The sequence below is a fragment of the Dendrobates tinctorius genome, unplaced genomic scaffold (genome assembly GCF_039654945.1).
Source record: "Dendrobates tinctorius isolate UK_male_01 unplaced genomic scaffold, ASM3965494v1 ptg000022l, whole genome shotgun sequence".
NCBI classification, from domain to species: Eukaryota; Metazoa; Chordata; class Amphibia; order Anura; family Dendrobatidae; genus Dendrobates; species Dendrobates tinctorius.
In genome coordinates, this window is record NW_027361690.1 from 89,599,383 (window position 1) to 89,619,440 (window position 20,058).

Sequence of the window (20,058 nt, forward strand, 5' to 3'; positions counted from 1 at the left end):
TCTGCGAGCTATAACTTTTTTATTTTTTCGCTGATGATGCTGTGTGGCAGCTCATTTTTTGCAGGACAAGACGACGTTTTCAGTGGTATCATGGTTATTTATATTCGTCTTTTTGATCGCACGTTATTGCACTTTTTATTCGGCAGTATGATGATAAAGCATTGTTTTTTGCTTTTTTTTTATAAGGGGTTCACTAAAGGGGTTATCTAGTGGAACAGTTTAATAGGGTGGGTCGTTACACACGCGGCGATACTGAATATGTGTACTTTTATTGTTTTGCTTTTTATTTAGAAAAAAAAGAATTTATTAGGGAATATATATATATATTTTTTATATTTATTTTGGGATTTTTTTTTAAATTATTTGTACAAGGTTTTTTTCTATACTTTATTATATTGTCCCAGTGGGGGACATCACTGTCTTGTGTCAGATCTCTGATCTGACACTTAGAACAGCGCTGTGTCAGATCAGCGATCTGATAGGCGCTGCTGCAGGCTTCCTCATGCCTTTCAGCAGGCAGTGGGGAAGTCGTCTCCCTGCTGGACCCTGCGGCCATATTGGATTCGGGGGACTGCAGGGAGGAGGACTCTCGGAGCGACGCAGCACATCACGTCGCTCCGGGGGTCGCAGGGAAGCATGGAGGGAGCCCCCTCCCTGCGCGCTTCTCTCCTATGCCCTGGTACACTGCGGTCATGTTTGATCGCAGTGAGCCAGGGGTTAATGTGCCGGGGCTGTCCGTGACCACCCTTGACACATAGTGCCGGGTGTCAGCTGTGATAATCAGCTGACACCTGGCCGCGATCAGCGACGCTCCCCCCGTGAGCACCGCTGATCGCGTGTGACGTAATATTCCATCCTTGGGACTTAGGTCCCAGGTCATGTGGACGGAATATTACGTCCAATGTAGGAAAGGGGTTAAACAAGGTGCCATCTCTATAAGAGAAACACGTGTTTGCAAGCAGCAGTAATCCAATAACACCAGATTAATATTCTTCGGGCAGAGATGCACATGCTCCCAAATCCTCTCCAAAAGCAGGATTGAACTCTGACATTCCCTAAGCAATAAGTACCCACACAATTGGAGGGACAACTTTCTAGCCCTTGCTGCACCATGGTGTATGTCCAGTGGTGGCCACTCTTAGGCCGTTTTCACACGTCCTGACATTTTCAGTACTGGAAAATCCTGCACCAGAGATGTCAGCGTGCATGTGTGTAATACCAGTTTAATATTCTTCGTGCACAGAGATGACATGCAGCAAACCCTCTCTTAAAGGAGAATTAGACTCTGACATTCTCTAAGCAGGGCCAGCGTTAGGGGCAGGCAGACTAGGCAAATGCCTAGGGTCCCCACTCCCTCAAGGGCCCCATCCAGTGGCGTACTGTCAGGCGCATCACTAGGCACTTTAATTTGGGCCAAGGCCCGGATCAAAGTGCTCTGCCCTGTGTCTCCCTTCCGGGTCCATACGTGCACACGTCCCTGTCTGCTTAGCTCCTCCCGGCCAGGACAGCTTCCTGCTCTCTGCTCCTGTTTTCAGCCTCTGCAGATGGAGGTCAGCACACATTGTGGCCTGAGTTCCACCATCTGTCAGGCTCCTGCAGCTTCTCACTGACTTCGCACTCCGAAGAGCAGGTGAGGTCCGGCCAGAAATTGTTTTATTTCCAAGAGCAGCAATAACAGGTCAGAGTACAGTGATTTACTCACTGTGGTCCCAGAGCTCTGTGCTGATCGCTGCAGGATCAGGATTCACAGCCACATACAGCAGCGATCAGCATCAGCTCTGACCACAGTCACTAATCCCTGCTTGTAATGTGACAGGGCGACCTCCTGTCACTACTGTATGGATGACACAAAACAGGGATATTGTCTGCTGAACCATTGTATTCATTATAAAGAAATAAATGAATTCCCATGTGAAATAATAAGGATAAACCATACACATATACAGTACAGGTCTGTATTATCAATATGTACGAGTTTTGCTGGTTTTTTTTTTTTTTACATCATTTTTGGGTGCAGATTACATGTGCATTCTGTCTAAGGGTGTGTGCACACGCTGCGGATTGTCCTGCGGATTTTTCCGCGCGGATTTGTCAAAAGACTGCGGATTTCATTTTTCATTCATTATAATGCTACTGTACACCGCAGGAGAAACTGCTGCGGATCCGCAGCAGAATCCGCAGCATGTGCACACACCCTAAGGCTTCTTTTACACTTGCCGTGTTTTTGCGGCCCCAATAGATTTCTATGGGGCGGCAAAAACGGCCCGCAAAAATACATCGGAGCGCCATGTCCCATATGGCCGTATATACGGCAGTGAAAAAATATCGGGCTTGCTCGATATTTTTCACGGCTCACGGACACGGCCTCCATTTAAATCAATGGTACCGCAAAACCAACGGTAGCTTGTTTTTGCGGTACACCGTATTTGCGGATCGCCTTTTTTCTGAGAAGGTTTTTTGCTGCCCGTTTTTGCGGGAGACCGCAAAAAATCACGGCAATACGACCCGCAAAAACAGCCCGTAAAAACGGACCGCAAAAAAACCGGCATGTGTAAAAGTAGCCTTAGGGTATGTACACATGATCAGCACGATCAGGATTGGCTCAGTATTTGTTCAGGATTTGACACAGGAGAAATCTGCACCAAATCTGCAACTGAGGTCACTGGCAGGTCACCTGCGTTTTTTATGCGTTTTTTCATTGCATGCGTTTTTTTGTCACTTGATATAAAGCTAATTGAAAGTTGGCTTCTGGGAAGGAAAAAAAAGTGATTTCTTGTTTGCTGATATATTGGGGCATGTTCCCACGGTGTCTGTAAACACTGCGGGCTGGAAGCTGCGTACATCCGCAGCGTCCAGCTGTTACAGCATAGTGGATGGGATTCAAGAAATCCCATGCCCACTATGCGTGCACCGATGCCCGCGGCTTACCCGCAGAGACAGACATGCGGCACATCTCTCCAGACCGCAGCATGTCAATTTATGTAGTGGAGACGCTCAGTCTCCGCTGCGAAAATTACCCATAGGTAAAACCGCATTGTCTTCCTTGTCACATGTGTATTAATAGCGGGAACGCAGCTTACTACGCATGTGTACTAATTTAAATAATGGCGAATCTTGTGACACAGTCGGACGTACATGACACAGAAAGTGGAGGAAAGCACGGAGAGAGGTCCCCGCCTTTTTTAATAAATAATTAAAAAAAAAAAAAATGGCGTGGCGTCCCCCTATGTTTGTTAACCAGCCAGAGGAAAGCAGACTACTGGGACTGGTATTTCAGGCTGGCAAGGATCCAATATCCATGAACCTTACCAGCCTGATAATACCAGGCCGCAGCAGTCTGCTTACCTTGGATGGTTAGCAAAAATAGTGGGATCCCCTCCAAAAAAATAGCGTTGGTTCCCCCTATTTTTGTTAACCAGCCATGCAAAATGCAGACAGCTGCGGCCTGGTATTCTCAGGCTGGCGAGCCCATGAATTTTGGCCCTCACTAACCTAAAAATAGCAGCCTGCAGCCGCCCCACAATTGGCACATCCAAAGTTGCGCCAATTGTGGCATTTTACCCGGGTCTTCCCATTCGCCCTTTGGCAAGTGGGGTAATATTTGTGGGGTTGATGTCACTTTTGTATTCTCAGGTGACATCAAGCACATGGCTTAGTAAAGGAGAGGCGTCTATAAGACACCTGTCCATTACTAAACCTGTAGTTACATGGTAAATAAAGACACAGCCAGAATAAAGTCCTTTAATTGAATAATGACACCAACTCCTTTACTAGATCTTAATTAATCCATACTTACTGCATCGCCTATTCCACCAACACCCTTGTTTCTTGAAAGAGAATTAAAATAAAAAAGCAACAATATTCTTACCTGTCCCACGACGAGTCCAGCTCTGCTACATCTGGATGCCTTTCTCTAAATGGTGGCATTATGCCACCATTCAGCCTGACATCCAAAACGCAGCGGAGCTTGAAGCTGATGACCGGAGATAACATCGTCTCTGGCGGTCATCTGCACTGCAGTTCTCGCGGTTAGCTGAGCTGATCACGAGAACTTGGCTAGTGACTGGAGATAACCCCGTCCCTGGCGGTCATGTGCACGGCAGTTCTCGCGCTTAGTTGAGCTGATCGCGAGAACTGCAGTGTATGTGAATTTCCGGCTGAAACAAGGTAAACCATTTTGTAAATTAGTACACATGCATAGTAAGCTGCGTTTCCACACTTAATACGCATGTGACTAGAAAGATAATGCGGTTTTACCGCATTTAATGAAAGTGAATGGGAAATTTACGCAGCGGAGGATGAACATCTCCGCTGCATAAATAGACATGCTGCGGATTGGAAAGACGCAACGCATGTCCATCTCCACAGGGAAGCCAGAGGCGTCTCATGACGCATATTGGAGATGGGATTTCTTGAAATCCTATCCACTATGCTGTAACATCTGGCCATCAGTCAGTACCAGGGTATGCTTACCGCCACTGCTCACTGTATAAACTTCCTTTTAAGACTGGAATGTACAATGCCAGTCTTAATGAATTGCCCCCTTAGGCCTCTTTCACACTTCAGTTTTTTGTGTCAGTTAAGAGAGAGAGAATTTTTTCAGCCGCCAGAAAGGATTTCAGGGTTAATTTTCTCCCTAACTTCCTTTCTCCGGGCATGCGCAATGGAAAATGCGGATCCAACAACCCAAAAAACGTTGCAGGGTCCGTCCAGGCATGCCGGCGGACGCAAAAAATGTGGCGGATCCTCACAAAAACGGATCCAACGGATGGCCATCCGTCAAGATCCGCCAGTAATCCAACTCAATGGGGAAAAAAACGGATCCTCAAAAAAAAATGGCGGATCCGTTTTTTTCAAAACCTGGCGGATTTTGACTGATGGTCAAAAACGGAAGTGTGAAAGAGGCCTTAGTTCCTGGTCAGCTTTTTATTCTACGTGCCCCATGAATAGTGTTCCCAAATACAGTTCCTTCATCAAAGTTTTCCCCCTTATACACTGCCACAGTCATAGCAGCTCTATCAGTAGTATCCAAGCGTTATTTACTTCTACCACTTGTGTTGCGCTCTAGAGGACCAAAGCAGACTGTCATCAGGAGCAGCGAGACATCAGAAGACACATAATCTACATAGGATACAATGGCACCTCTATCAAGCAAAACAATGTCGCCATGTGGCACTGCCACTGTATATCGTTTCCATTGTGTTACATAGGACTACAAGTGACATCTACTACATTATCTGTACTCACAGACTTATCACTGTGTTATCTGTGGTGTTACATAGGACTGCAGGTGACATCTACTACATTATCTGTACTCAGAGAGTTGTCACTGTGTTATCGGTGATGTTACATAGGACTGCAAGTGACATCTACTACATTATCTGTACTCAGTTATCACAGTGTTATTTGCAGTGTTAAAAAAAAAATTTAGGAGGGGGTTGAGGGCAACTTTTTGTCTTACGACTTGGACCCCCAATCTTTTCTGACCCTGACAAATGCCCCTGCGTACTGCTAATAGTCTCAGACCACTTGGCCAATATGAGGCCCCTGAATATGGGGACCACGGTGCCAGCACTGGCTCCAGGCCCCTCCATCTATTGTATCCGCATCCTGCTCATGTAATGTAACCTAAATGTTTCTGTGCGATGGTGCAATATGACAGCATTTGGGGCCCCACTTTAAACTTTTCACCAGGGCCCCACTTGGTCTAAAACCGGCCCTGCATGTCGCCTGACCTTTCCCTGCTCTGAGTTGTAGGCTGTTGGGTGTTCCCGTCTGCTCCCTAGCTCAGTGTCATGGATTGTTCACTGCTGATTATGATGCAATAACTACAGTTGCTCCACTATTCGGAGGGTGTCACCTAGATGTCATTTGCTCTTCAGTCATCTATTTTCTTAATCATAATACATAGATTATATAATATCACTTTTCACATTTAAATCAATCCTAAGAAGAAGAAACGTTCAGCAGCTCTGAAGCCACAAGTATCCAGACAAGGTTCAGAAGAGCTTTTTATCCACATTGTACAATGCGGTTCAGCGTCAGAATGAGGCATTTATCAGACACAAATGGTGGTTATAATATAATAGTTTCATGGAAAATAACCCCATTTACACAGATTTAAACAGTTACACAACTATGAATTACCATAGAAGATGGGTATATATTTGGACACAATAGGACTATCGCAAAAATTAATCAAATATATAAAAGAAAAAAAAAAAAAAAAGGAAAAAAAGTCCAATACAAGAAATGTATACAAAAATACAAAAATAACTTTATTAGCATAAATCCAAGGTACAAGAAGCAGTGAGATAAGAGTCAATATGACCATAAAAAGCACATGGGCAAAAAATGGGGCACATGCAGGTATATGACCACAGGGATAATAGTAAATACAGCAATAAGCAATACAAAATTAGAAGATCCTACATCATCCCTTAGTAATACAAACAGCCAGTCATAATGTATATTGAGGCCCATAGGCATCATTACCCCCTGTGGTGGAACCTACCACCACACATACTATGCACTGAACATGTCAACATCCAGAGAAAGAATTTAAACTACATAATATTACCTCAGACTGGTCGATAGTAAAGGTCCTACCTGGTTGTACCCCCCCCAACGCACGTTTCGGCCGGATAGCCTTTGTCAAGGGGTGAATAACATAGGAAGTGATGAGTATTTAAAATATGGAGCCACCAATGAAATTGTGAGAGCTAAACATCTGACCTGATAGACCAATACAATGGTATATCATATCGCCCTCCCAGGAAATGACATCTATTATCATAGAAGTGGAACCTGACTGGCTCCTTATGCACAAAGGAATGAATCCAACACTCATGATCACTTAATGTTTCAAATAAAATGCCCCCATGGATTGTATAATCAGTGGCGCTGCCTAACCACTACCATGCACCTCAAAATAAGACTAAATCTTCATGCAAAACCTTCAAAGGTCCACCCTTAGTAACACCAACATAGCAACAACGCCGCCACTCATGACATCACATGGCCGGCGCCGCATACTGAGGCTACCAAAAGTTCCGCCTCCAATAGCGTCACATAGCTCCAATGTCAGTGGGCGGAAACTTCAAATGAAGATCCCTCACTCCATTGGCCCCATGGCGCATCTCGCCCTGCCCATGGTGACGCAGGCGTCGCCGCGGCAACCCGGACGCGAGACGGCGTCGGCATCACCTGACCGATGACGTCACGCGCACGTGACCAGTCACCGGGCAACCCAGATGCCGAAAGCCGCCGAGCGCAAAGGCAGCAGCGGCCCACATGCGTACTGGGAGGACAAGGTCGTCAGGGGGGAGGGGTAAATGGTAGGGCTATAAAGATAATAGGCAGAATAATTAATCCATAATTACAGGACACATCCGCATCCATCCATGAGCACACAAACCATGTGGGGCAAAGTAAAATGAATCACAGGAGGGGCATAAATGTGATGACAGGACACATTAGCATGACAGAAAATAAAAAAGAAAAAAAGAAAAACAAATAAGGAAAAACAAAATATAACAATATTTGGAATATAAGTTTTACCCGAGGGCAGCATATATAATTGTGTGTACCTAATATTTAGATCATCTAATGATCATAGTCAACCACTGCTGACCGCAGTAAACATACTCCATAATATACTCAATTATATAATTAAAGATAATGAAAAATAATAATAATAAAAACAATAAAACAAAAGCTCAAAAAATCAATAAAAATAAAAACAAAAAATAAACACATCATAAATAATAAATATGGATCCGCATCACAGATTTGCCAGGCGCTGAGTCTTCATCCCCACATACAAGCGGAAGATAACAGCCACAATTCCTTGTCATCTTTATCCAAAAATATCGAGGGTAAGGACACAACATATCAGTGGACACCACACTAAAATAAATTATAAAAACAATATTAAAAACAAAGCACATGAGCAAGAAATAGTCAATGATGAAGCCGCATAAGATGACTACAAGAATGGAGCAAAGCTAATAGCCTCATTAAGTCCTTTTGGATGTACTGTGTCCAAGGACCAGATCCAACGAGTTTCAACCTGGGATAGCCTCTTCGTTAGATTGCCACCCCGAATACCAGGTTTGATTGTGTCGATACCCCTAACACGAAGTAATGAACTGTCACAGTTATGTTTAAGTTTAAAATGCCTTGGTATCGTCCTGAGAGTGGCCAAGTCCTCATGGTCGACTGCCGCCTGTATCCCGAGTACATGCTCACGAACACGTGTTTTTAATTGCCGAGTAGTCATCCCAATATATATAAGATTGCATGGGCATATGGCAAAATACACCACATACCGTGTCGTACAAGTAATATAACTTCTAATGTCATATGTTCTAGTTCCCGAGGAATTAGAGAACACTTTAATACAATCAACATTAGGGCAGGCGACACATCGGCCACAAGGAGTACAGCGACTCCCAGGACGACCGGCATCGAGAAAAGTAGTTTTTGGTTCCATCTGATAACAACTACGAACAAGATGATCCTGAAGGTTTCTTGATCGCCTAATGGAAATACTGGGCATTGATGGCAGAAACTGATTTAGAACAGGATCAGTCTGAAGAATCGGCCAGGCCCGTTCGAGACAACCTTTCATGCGAGCAAATTGCGCATTATAATTAGTTATAAATCTTACTTTGTTGTCTACTTTTGTCTCTTTTTTCTTGTATAGTAGAGAATGACGTGTAGACCATTTGGCACGATTAAATGCTCTTTTAATCGCACGCCCACTATAACCCCTCTCCCGAAACCTGTCGGCAAGATCCCTTGCCTGAAGCTCAAATTCCCGCTCAGTAGAGCAGATCCTACGCAACCGCAGGAACTGCCCTATTGGGACAGAACTAATTATATGTTTGGGATGTGCAGAGGTAGCATGCAACAGCATGTTAGAGGATGTCTCCTTCCTAAAAATGCTAGTTTGCAAATTATTGTCCAAATCCCTCCAGACAGTAACGTCCAAAAAGCTAATCTTATTCACATCACAATTATATGTGATATGAATATTTTTACCATTTGAGTTTATACCCGTCATAAAATCACAAAGTTGGGAAGAATTCCCCTGCCAGATCAGAAAAATGTCGTCGATGTACCGCACCCAAAAGGGGATGCGGTCCATCGACAGACACTGATCTGACAGGGGGAGGTCCCTCTCCCACAGCCCCAGGAAAAGATTAGCGTACGCGGGGGCAAAAGAAGCCCCCATAGCGGTACCCTGGAGCTGTAGGTAGAAGGACCCCATAAAAGAAAAGAAATTATGCGTCAGGGAAAACTCAAGTAACTCAAGAATTAAGGCAATTATGTTACCTGGCAAATTGGACATCTTAAGAAAGTATTGGGTAGCAGCCAATCCATCTGTATGTCTGATGCTGGTGTACAGGGATTCAACATCACCTGTCACCAGCATCATATCTTGACTTATATGAAGACCATCTATCCGTTTAAGGAACTCCCCTGTGTCCAGGATAAATGATGGTAAACTCTCAACCAAAGGTTGTAATTTTGAGTCCATCCACCGATTAACTTTTTCCAAAAAGTTACCAGTACCAGAAATGATTGGTCGTCCTGGAGGGGCCTCGAGACTCTTATGTACCTTCGGTAACAAATATAATGTAGAGATAGCTGGTTCCTGTACCTGAAGGGCCAAAGCTAGATCTTTAGTAATAGCACAATTCTGAACAGCCAAATTCAGAATTTTCGTTAATTGAGTTGTAAAAGACAAAAGGGGATTAAATGTTAAACGCTTGTAACAAGCCTTGTCATTCAACTGCCTAAGTGCCTCCTGTTCGTAGAGGGACTTAGGCCATATGACGATGTTACCCCCTTTATCGGCTGGTTTCAACACAATGTCAGGAAGCCCCTTCAGGACGTCCAATCTCCTCCGCTCCTCACAACTGAGGTTGTCTCTACCCACCCCCTTTGGAATATCCAAAAAACCTTTAGTTACCACCTGCACAAATAAATCAACAGCTGTACAGGCTGTAAGAGGGGGGAATTTCCTAGATTTAATACGAATAGATGGGGGGATCTTACCTCCCTCACCAAGACAGTGTTCTGTAGATAAGTCCTCAAGGTCTTGGAGTGCTAATTGCTCCTCTTCTGTAGGGAATAAATTTTGCAAGTGAGAATCAAAAAAGTATTTCTTGAAAATCAAAGACCTTGCAAACAAATGCAGGTCCTTGATTGCCACAAATGCATTAAAATTAGATTTTGGAGAAAATGTTAGCCCCCTACTTAATAATGACAAATCAGAATCAGTTAACTGGTAAGAACTTAAGTTAATTACCTTGTGACTGTTTCTCTTATATTCAGGTGATTTAAATTGCATCCTTTTGTAGGGATGAAAGTTCACATCTCTCACTCTTTTAGGTCTAGACCCAGACCTTGTTGTCATAGATGTGGTAGACCAATCAGACGAGTCACTTACTGAAGAGAGGGAACTCATAGAAGGTGCTTCTTGCATCCTAGAAGTTCGAGTATTATGCTTTCTCCAGAAATAAACATTCCCACTTGCAAAATCTTTACTATCCCTTTGTAATTTAGCAGATTGCGTCTTGTGGATCCTGCTAACACAGGCATCTAAATTCTTCTCAATTCGGGATTCATAGCCCGTCATTTTATCAGATGGACATACAGCCTTGAATTTACTTTCCAATTCATCTATAGTTTTATCAAGGTCTGTAATAGCTTTTGAATTATGCTCAATTAATAACTGTATTAAAGAAGCGGAGCAACTACCACATGCCTCCTCCCAGCGGACAATGAACTCCTTATCATCAACTGGAAAGGATGGGGTCACCCGGACCCTGAGTCCTCTGGGAATCATCTTTGATGAGACATACTTCTCCAGAAAGGCCCTATTCCACCATATTTTCGTTCGTTTCACCAGCAACCTTTCAATCTCTAGGACCTGGCTATCGAAGCTTTGATCCATTAGCGGCTGGGACTCCATCCCACCTGCTCCAAATACCTGGTTAATTTGGCCGAGCCAAGCCTTGTCTTTGGCTCTGAAGTCCATATCCACAGAACAGAAATCACCTGTGCATAACACAGCAAACATATAATATAATAGTTTCATGGAAAATAACCCCATTTACACAGATTTAAACAGTTACACAACTATGAATTACCATAGAAGATGGGTATATATTTGGACACAATAGGACTATCGCAAAAATTAATCAAATATATAAAAGAAAAAAAAAAAAAAGGAAAAAAAGTCCAATACAAGAAATGTATACAAAAATACAAAAATAACTTTATTAGCATAAATCCAAGGTACAAGAAGCAGTGAGATAAGAATCAATATGACCATAAAAAGCACATGGGCAAAAAATGGGGCACATGCAGGTATATGACCACAGGGATAATAGTAAATACAGCAATAAGCAATACAAAATTAGAAGATCCTACATCATCCCTTAGTAATACAAACAGCCAGTCAAAATGTATATTAAGGCCCAAAGGCATCATTACCCCCTGTGGTGGAACCTACCACCACACATACTATGCACTGAACATGTCAACATCCAGAGAAAGAATTTAAACTACATAATATTACCTCAGACTGGTCGATAGTAAAGGTCCTACCTGGTTGTACCCCCCCCAACGCACGTTTCGGCCGGATAGCCTTTGTCAAGGGGTGAATAACATAGGAAGTGATGAGTATTTAAAATATGGAGCCACCAATGAAATTGTGAGAGCTAAACACCTGACCTGATAGACCAATACAATGGTATATCATATCGCCCTCCCAGGAAATGACATATATTATCATAGAAGTGGAACCTGACTGGCTCCTTATGCACAAAGGAATGAATCCAACACTCATGATCACTTAATGTTTCAAATAAAATGCCCCCATGGATTGTATAATCAGTGGCGCTGCCTAACCACTACCATGCACCTCAAAATAAGACTAAATCCTCATGCAAAACCTTCAAAGGTCCGCCCTTAGTAACACCAACATAGCAACAACGCCGCCACTCATGACATCACATGGCCGGCGCCGCATACTGAGGCTACCAAAAGTTCCGCCCCCAATAGCGTCACATAGCTCCAATGTCAGTGGGCGGAAACTTCAAATGAAGATCCCTCACTCCATTGGCCCCATGGCGCATCTCGCCCCGCCCATGGTGACGCAGGCGTCGCCGCGGCAACCCGGACGCGAGACGGTGTCGGCATCACCTGACCGATGACGTCACGCGCACGTGACCAGTCACCGGGCAACCCAGATGCCGAAAGCCGCCGAGCGCAAAGGCAGCAGCGGCCCACATGCGTACTGGGAGGACAAGGTCGTCAGGGGGGAGGGGTAAATAGTAGGGCTATAAAGATAATAGGCAGAATAATTAATCCATAATTACAGGACACATCCGCATCCATCCATGAGCACACAAACCATGTGGGGCAAAGTAAAATGAATCACAGGAGGGGCATAAATGTGATGACAGGACACATTAACATGACAGAAAATAAAAAAGAAAAAAGAAAAACAAATAAGGAAAAACAAAATATAACAATATTTGGAATATAAAATGGTGGTTATGTGGCAACGTCAAGACCCGATTATGAGATTTAGTCTTGTACAGTGTGGATAATAAAGCCCCTTTGAACTTTCAGCTCCATCTGGATCTTTGCGGCATCAGAACAGTGTAATTTTAACTTATCTTTTTTTGGATCAGTGTTTTTTCAAGGCACCCTTGGGGTCAATAGGGGTTTCCAATAATGGCAACATGACTTGTGGGTCCACATCCCCACCATATGGGGTGCACAGCCTGTGACCTAGGGGCTCAATGTGACCTGCAGTGCCATTCTTTAAGGCCTTAGGCCCCTTTCATGTTGTGTTCTTGCCCACGTTCAGTGGTCCCATCGAGACTTGCATCTGAATCCCCCGCAGAACGGGATTGGGGCATATGTGCCGACGGAGCCATTGACTATAATGGTGCCAATGGAATAAACGTGTGCTCTGTCGTGCATTTTGTTAAGGTGTATACGCCGACTGGAGTTGGACACTCAAACTTAGTAGACTGTGTCTGAATGTCCACTTCTGATAGGTGTATATGACCGAAAGTGATGCACGACAGAACACACCTTGACTCCATCATCACCATTTCCCGTTTTGCGGGGATTTCAGATGCAAACCCCGACGGGACCACTGAACCTGGGCAAGAACGCAATGTGAATGTACCCTTATGTGTCTGGACACAAAAACAGTATGTTTTCCCATGTCAGCGAGAAGAGGGGTGGGAGCAGGAATGACCAAGTCCAACTGCTTGTCCCTGCTGCCTGCAATGTGTAGCCAATGAAGGAGAGTGGGGTTCACTTGACCCACTGTAGCGCTTTAGAAAGGGCCAACTGAGCTGGGCCAGTGACCATCTATGCTTGTGACTCTCCACTGTAGTTTATAACAATTGTGAAATGATAGGCTATTTCTAATACCTCCTACCGTGGAGCGAACCACATTCATCATCTTTTCATCTCCGGCTGTGGAAAGGACCCAATACTCCCTCTAGGCGGGAATCATTGGATCTACTGGAGAATGTTAACATCTGACAATCACAATCTCTCTGTACCTGGGACTTTATGTGTCACAGACTAAACACAGACAGCATTAGTTGTGTCTGTTTATATTCTGGATATTGTAATGAATATGAACAATTTCCCCCCAAAATGTCACAATAACGTTCTCTAGCTTCCTGATCTCCCATTTGCACACTTATGATGACTTGCTGTATATTTCTACTGTGTACAATGACTCCAAGTATCTGCAGGAAATGTCACAAATGCAGTGGAGCAAAACCACAATTTGCATCTTTCTAATACGCTTTGTTCTCCCACTTCTGGCAGGTTTTGTAAAGATGCTTGTTTGCTGTCAGTGAATATTTACATCAAGAAGCTGAAACCATCGCAGACCTTGTTCTCACAGTGGAGACTTTGAAATTGTAATGGGAATCCTCTGTGAGCAAAACAGCCAGGCCTGCGACCCCGTGCTGATATATTGAATCTGCACTAATACAATGCAGCAAAATCAGAAAAAAAGAGGCTTGCTGCTATGGTTTTCTCAGGGGCTTCCTTCAAATTTGCTGTGAAAATATTTCTTTTGGAAATCCATTTACATGAACTTACGCTAATTGCTTCAACTAGGTGTGTGTAAGGAGTGTAAGGGGTGAAGAGGAAGAAGAGCCTAAAAGGGGTTACCTTTCCTGCTCCGTATCCGGAACTACCTAGCCAGACAGCAGGGATGCCAGGGGAAAGACATTCGGGCCCGGACCGACTAAACCATGTGACCGTGGGCGGCTGTGACAAGAGAAGAAAGGTGCTGGACAGGAAGCTGTAAAGGGAAAGGGTGCAAAAGCAGGGCGCGCCAGACAGAGCAGAGCGCGCCAGAGGCAGAGCAGAGCGCGCAGGACAGAGGCCTGGCTGCAGCACCTCGCTCCTAGAGAACGAGAACCCCCCTGTCCAGAGACAGAGACTGAAGCAAGAGGTGTAGAGAGCCGTATGTGAGTACATGGACCCAGTAGCCTCCGTGACTAGAGGAGACTTCCCCCTGACAGTACAGAGATATTGACCCGAGAGTGCAGTCCCAGAGACCGCAGTGACATGCTGGGGCCCCTGAGTGTGGCAGAGAGCCTTCCCAGTGTGCGCAGCATTGTTCCTGTGGATGGACAGTCGGGGTATCATATAGAGACTCAGAGCAGGGGAGACTTGGGTTCTCAGCGTCTCCCAGCTCATGGCTTTAACCCCTGAGGTCCCAGCTTCATTTAGAAAAGAGACTCTAGAGACTGCAAGCACCGCTGTTGTTGGCGCCAACGTGGGAGAAGTAGACCCCTTCAATCAAGCTTTCCCCGGACTGATAAGTTCTATTTTTCTGAGGCCAACTGTTTCAATGCCTGCATAACTGTTTTATTGCTTTCTACAGCTCCATTGTGCTGTTCTACTCTTTAATACTGTCACCTTTAACCCCCTACTGCTCCTCCCTGCATAGAGAGAAAATCCTTGTAAATAAACCTTTAACTTTTGGGTCTGTCTCAAATCCGTGGCGACATCCTCAGTACCTGCAGTTGATTACATGTGCATGCAGTAGAGTGCCACTATTATTTCAAATCTCCAGTGAAAATCCAAAGAATATGTCTGCACTCAATCATGGTGATCTGAATCAATATCTATCTGTGTGCGATCTCTTGTTCAGTGCTCCAAATCCTCTGCAGGGCTTTGATAAAATGATGTCTGTTTGCAGCCGCCACTAGAGGGAGCTCACTGAATACATTGATCACAAGAATGAAATTGACTGCAGTGAGCTCCGAGGGGGGCGGCTGGAGAAGTAGACCATACAATGTGTCACCAAAAATGACGATGTGGATTCCTGCTCTGAGCAATTGGGAATTTCTGTATGAAATTGCATTTGCTGTTCTTGGTCAACATCTAGGAGCTGCCAGGGTTTACTAGACAGAAACAAAGAAATGTCTCCCGGTGTTATTTCAGTAATGCAGAAAGCTCCATCCTTTGGTAAACAGACACAAGAGGAAATTTGTTTCCGTCATTCAAGGATGCCCTTTGACCATAGAATCCCTGTCTTTACAAAGTAGGTGACCATATCCAAACCTACAACATGATGCAGATGAGGCCAGAAGGGACAGGATCTTGTGTTAACAGCTTATCTTTACAACCAAGGCTTTTCTGATATGTCAGGACAGAATCTGATCCTGTCTGTGGCAACGAATATGTAACTCCTATACTATAATAGGGGTGGTAAAATGTTGAACAGTGGCTCATGAGTCTGGCCACTCGATAACCATCTATTTTTCTTAAATGTGTTCAACTTAAAGGGAATCTGTGTGTAGAATCAATCTTCCTACACCGTCTGTATGGGCATGTAGGTCATAGGAAGTTGAATAAAATGACACCTTGATATCTGCGATCCAATGTTTTATTCCAGAAGAATACATATTTTTCTTAATATGTAAATGAGCTGTTAAGATCTATGGCCCAGACATAGATCTCCTTGAGAATCTGCCTCCAGAGCCATGGAGGCATTACCAGTGTGAGACATGTAATGACTGACAGTCTGCTCTCCTGATCTACATGTCTCACACTGGTAACACTTCCTTTCACTTATAATAAGCTCTGGAGGCAGATTCTCGGGGAGATCTATGCCCGGCCCATAGATCTGAACAGTTAATTTACATATTAAGAAAAATGTGGATTTCTCTGCAATGAAGATTGCAAATATCAATATATCATTGTATTCAGCTTCCTATGACCTACACGCCCATATAGATGGCTTAGGAGGGTTGATCCTACTGACAGATTCACTTTAACATTTCACCTATTGAAATGATAACACTCTCCATAGTACCCTGTTAGCTTATTGTAGGGGGCATCTGTGGCAGCCATATACTGTAGAGTCGGCGCCTGTAGCTGGGACAGGCTGTAAATGGAACTTCTGTGTCTGTAATATCATTTATGGGGGGCATCAAAGGTGGGCACACTGAAATGCACAGTGGTATGTTCTTAGGAACATCAGTAAAATGTTGGACCCGGCCAATGAGGGGCATCTGAGGCTCGCACACTGATATTCTCTCTGGAAATTAGGACCAAAAACCTGTTCCGTCATGCTCTGCATAGTGGTTTGCTGTGGTTCTCGCTGCTTGCCACATTGGTGATGCCATCTTTTGCCCATGTGGCAAGCGCGTTGCCATTCAAATGCACTATTGGGCAGCTGGTTATCTCCCAAACTCTACATGCGATAGTTGACTTATAGGTTTGAGACTGCTGCAAAAGTGTCAGCCTGAAGTTGGTCTGGGATGGGGAGATACAAGATATTTTTATTCCTGCGGATACCAGCATTGGAATAGTTCCATTTCGTAAACCAAGCATATCTGCTAATGAAAGCATATTAGGAAACTGCTGACATCAGGATTCTTGATGAAATAGTACAAAGGTTTCTAAAATCCTGTAGAAATATAGTTAAGTCCTCAGTATGGCCGCAGAACATCTGCATTCCCTACTGGTGCTAATTTCTTGATAAAACTAGATTATCTAACTTATTACTTATAGTCTTATAGATATTTATATAACGACTGTACGGACATATTGGTGCTCAATATACCCAACCTGTCCATATGGGTTGACATAGGGACCAGATAAACGTTAACCCCAACCAGTAACCACCTAGCCCTTACTAATTCAGTTTGGGGTGAATGCTAATAATCTCTCCATGTCCTTTGTGTGATTTCACTCGCAGGAAGGTTGCTCCTTTCCTGATTATGAGGCTTGTTTTGCAATATGGTCGTTGAAGCTGAAATCGTGAATTACTACATGACTTCCCCAAGACAATTTCATAAGAAGAGGCAAATACAATGAAGATCTGACGTCCGTCATGGCTCATAACTGAGGATAAACCGGCCTTAGGCTGTGGCTACACGGTGACGTGCCATGTGAAAGACAAGCCGTGCAACCAAAAACATCTGTGCGACTATATAAGAGACAGGAGTTTGCTGTAAAAAATTGCCAAATCTCAAATAAACTGTGCAAAAGTCGCAATTCTGTGTGAATGACATTGAAGTCTATGGCAAGTGTGTCACCTGTGAGTTGCAGCCAGTAAGGGAAAATCCAGCTAATTTGGAAACGTTTCCAACTATCGCAGTCACAGGATAACACAATATGTCACTATAGGAAATAATTAAACACAATTTCAATGTCATGCGAATGCATAGCCCAAGTTCACATGAGCGAAACACAAAGCATCAGAGTATCATCCAAAAATCTCAGATGATTTTTTTTTATTATTTGTCAACCCTTCTTATCTACAAAACCCCTGTAATATCATGTATGTAGAGGAGTCCTTTCAGAAATCTTTTAGATTGAAAAAAAAAAAAAAGGACAGGTGCGTAGCTCAAAGGAATCTCCAATGTTACATTAAGAAGTCTATTCCTGTAGAATCAAACAAAAAAGGAAGCACACTGTAGCGCCATAGCATGCAAACATTAAATATGAAAAATGAATTGAGTTACTGCATTAGAAATATGAAAAATAGCGCATAAAATGGCCAACTCATGTGTACCTGGAAGCCACGGTAAGGCGTTTCTCGTATTCAAGGACCCTAACCTAAGGCCGATCCTCACTTAGACTAAAGTCTTCATCTGTATGGGAACCTATGTAAATCCTCTCCTTAGGCCTGTTTCACACTTCAGTTTTTATGTCAGTCAAAATCCATCGTTGTTAAAAAAAAACGGATCCGCCATTTTTCCTTTCATAAAATCATGTAATTTCTTTTCATGAATTTAACCCCAAATTACGTTCTGGTAGCAAAAAACTACTCTCTCTCTCCCTCTCTCTCTCATTAAAAACACCTGCGGCTAAGAGGTGGAGTGCTCAGTCAGAAGGTTAATGAATACAAATTTCAAAAAACTGACCGTCACATCCAAGCATAAACTAAGTGTGAACAGGTGCTTAACCTAGAGTCACCAACTCATATACATTCAAAGAAAAAGGGATGCACACTGTAGCGCCGTAACATGCAAACATAAAATATGATTTTACTAAGAGATAAGTCCACTGGGGTAAGATGTGCTAAATTTATGACAAATTTGGGAAATATTGCGCTGCCCATATACTATAAACTTTGGCATAAATTATAGGAATAATGTAAGGCTTTGGTTGACCCTGCTTTCCCAATGATCCCCACCTACTTCCTAGAAAAGTAAACAGTAGCACAAAATCTACAAAAAAAATCTGAATTTTATGTGAGAACAGGCATTTGTCAAAATTGGCAACTTTTTTTCAGCTAGAGATCTCACCCAATCTTTTTCTTTGCCTGTGTTTTTTTTATATTTTGATATACCAATTTTTACTCTGTTTTCTTTGCATGATTATGAGGGCAGCCATTTTGCTGATGCAACAGCACCCATGCAGACTGAGGCCATGTCCCCATGTAGCATAAACATGTTTCGGTGCAGCATTTTTCTGTCCGCAAAGTCTGATGTATTAAACAGCTCAAATAATTTTTTTACTTCTTTAAAACTCACGCCTGGAATGCGTTTAAAGATGCCAGTGTACTGTGCTTTTTTGGTGCTTTTTTTCCTCTTCAGACTTGTATGAGGAGCCTGATGAAACGCATGCAAAAACATAATAGCGCTGATTTAAGAGCATAATCATACAATTTTAATGCTACAAACAGCATTTAAAAAAAACCCTGCACCAAAAATGTAAAAAAAAAATTGTAGATCTCATCACAAAAACGCAATAATCAGAACATCTTTCTGCAGAAAACTACAGTGTTTTTGCAAGTGGCAACATGACCTTAGAGCAGGGGTGCCCAACATTTTTGGTCTGAGGGCCACAGTATTATATTGAACCAATCCCAAGGACCCAAAACTATTTAAAGGGCTAATTACATGAATACATCACCAGGACCCCCTTCAGTACATGGATTTATCACTAGAACCAAGTTTTGCGTATTTGAGAAGGACTTGGAGAGTTTCTGCTGCAAAAAAAATCAGTCAACATACCCTAACTTATATTTAGTTTTTAGAGCAGACTCTGTGCAGAATCTCTCCAAATTCTCACAATCTCAGTGCATCATCAGAGCCTCCATCAGTACAGGAATGCATCATTCACCAGACATGATCTCCCTGTACTTTCACGTGGCTGCTATGGGGCCTGCGAGTCAGGGAGGCCAGGTGCCTGACTCTGCCACCCGGCGACCCCCAACTCACAGGCCCCATAGCAAATGCACGGAAGTTCAGGGAGATAGTGACAGTTGCCTGTCATTGCAAGTTCAACAATATCTGCATGGCAGGAATGATGATGTCACTACATATCACCCACTGCTCTGAAATATGAGGACTCGCCACAATGCTAGTTGGAGAAACTGGAGCCGCAGGGGAATGAGTAGGAGAGGTGAATTTTTTAAATTAGTGAGAACATTGTGGTTGCCAGAATACTGCATGGAAGACTATAGGGAGTGCATTATACTGTATGGAGGACTATGAGGGGAGCATTATACTTCATGGAGGACTATGGAGT

General features: G+C 43.5%; 1 long non-coding RNA gene across 1 annotated transcript; it reads left to right on the forward strand.

The window, feature by feature from the left end:
* The first annotated feature begins 1,472 nt into the window (after positions 1–1,472).
* LOC141083989 (uncharacterized) lies at positions 1,473–17,574 on the forward strand. Its single transcript, XR_012230891.1, has 2 exons — positions 1,473–1,630; positions 17,276–17,574. It is a non-coding gene; the product is annotated as an uncharacterized lncRNA (long non-coding RNA).
* Positions 17,575–20,058: the final 2,484 nt, after the last annotated feature.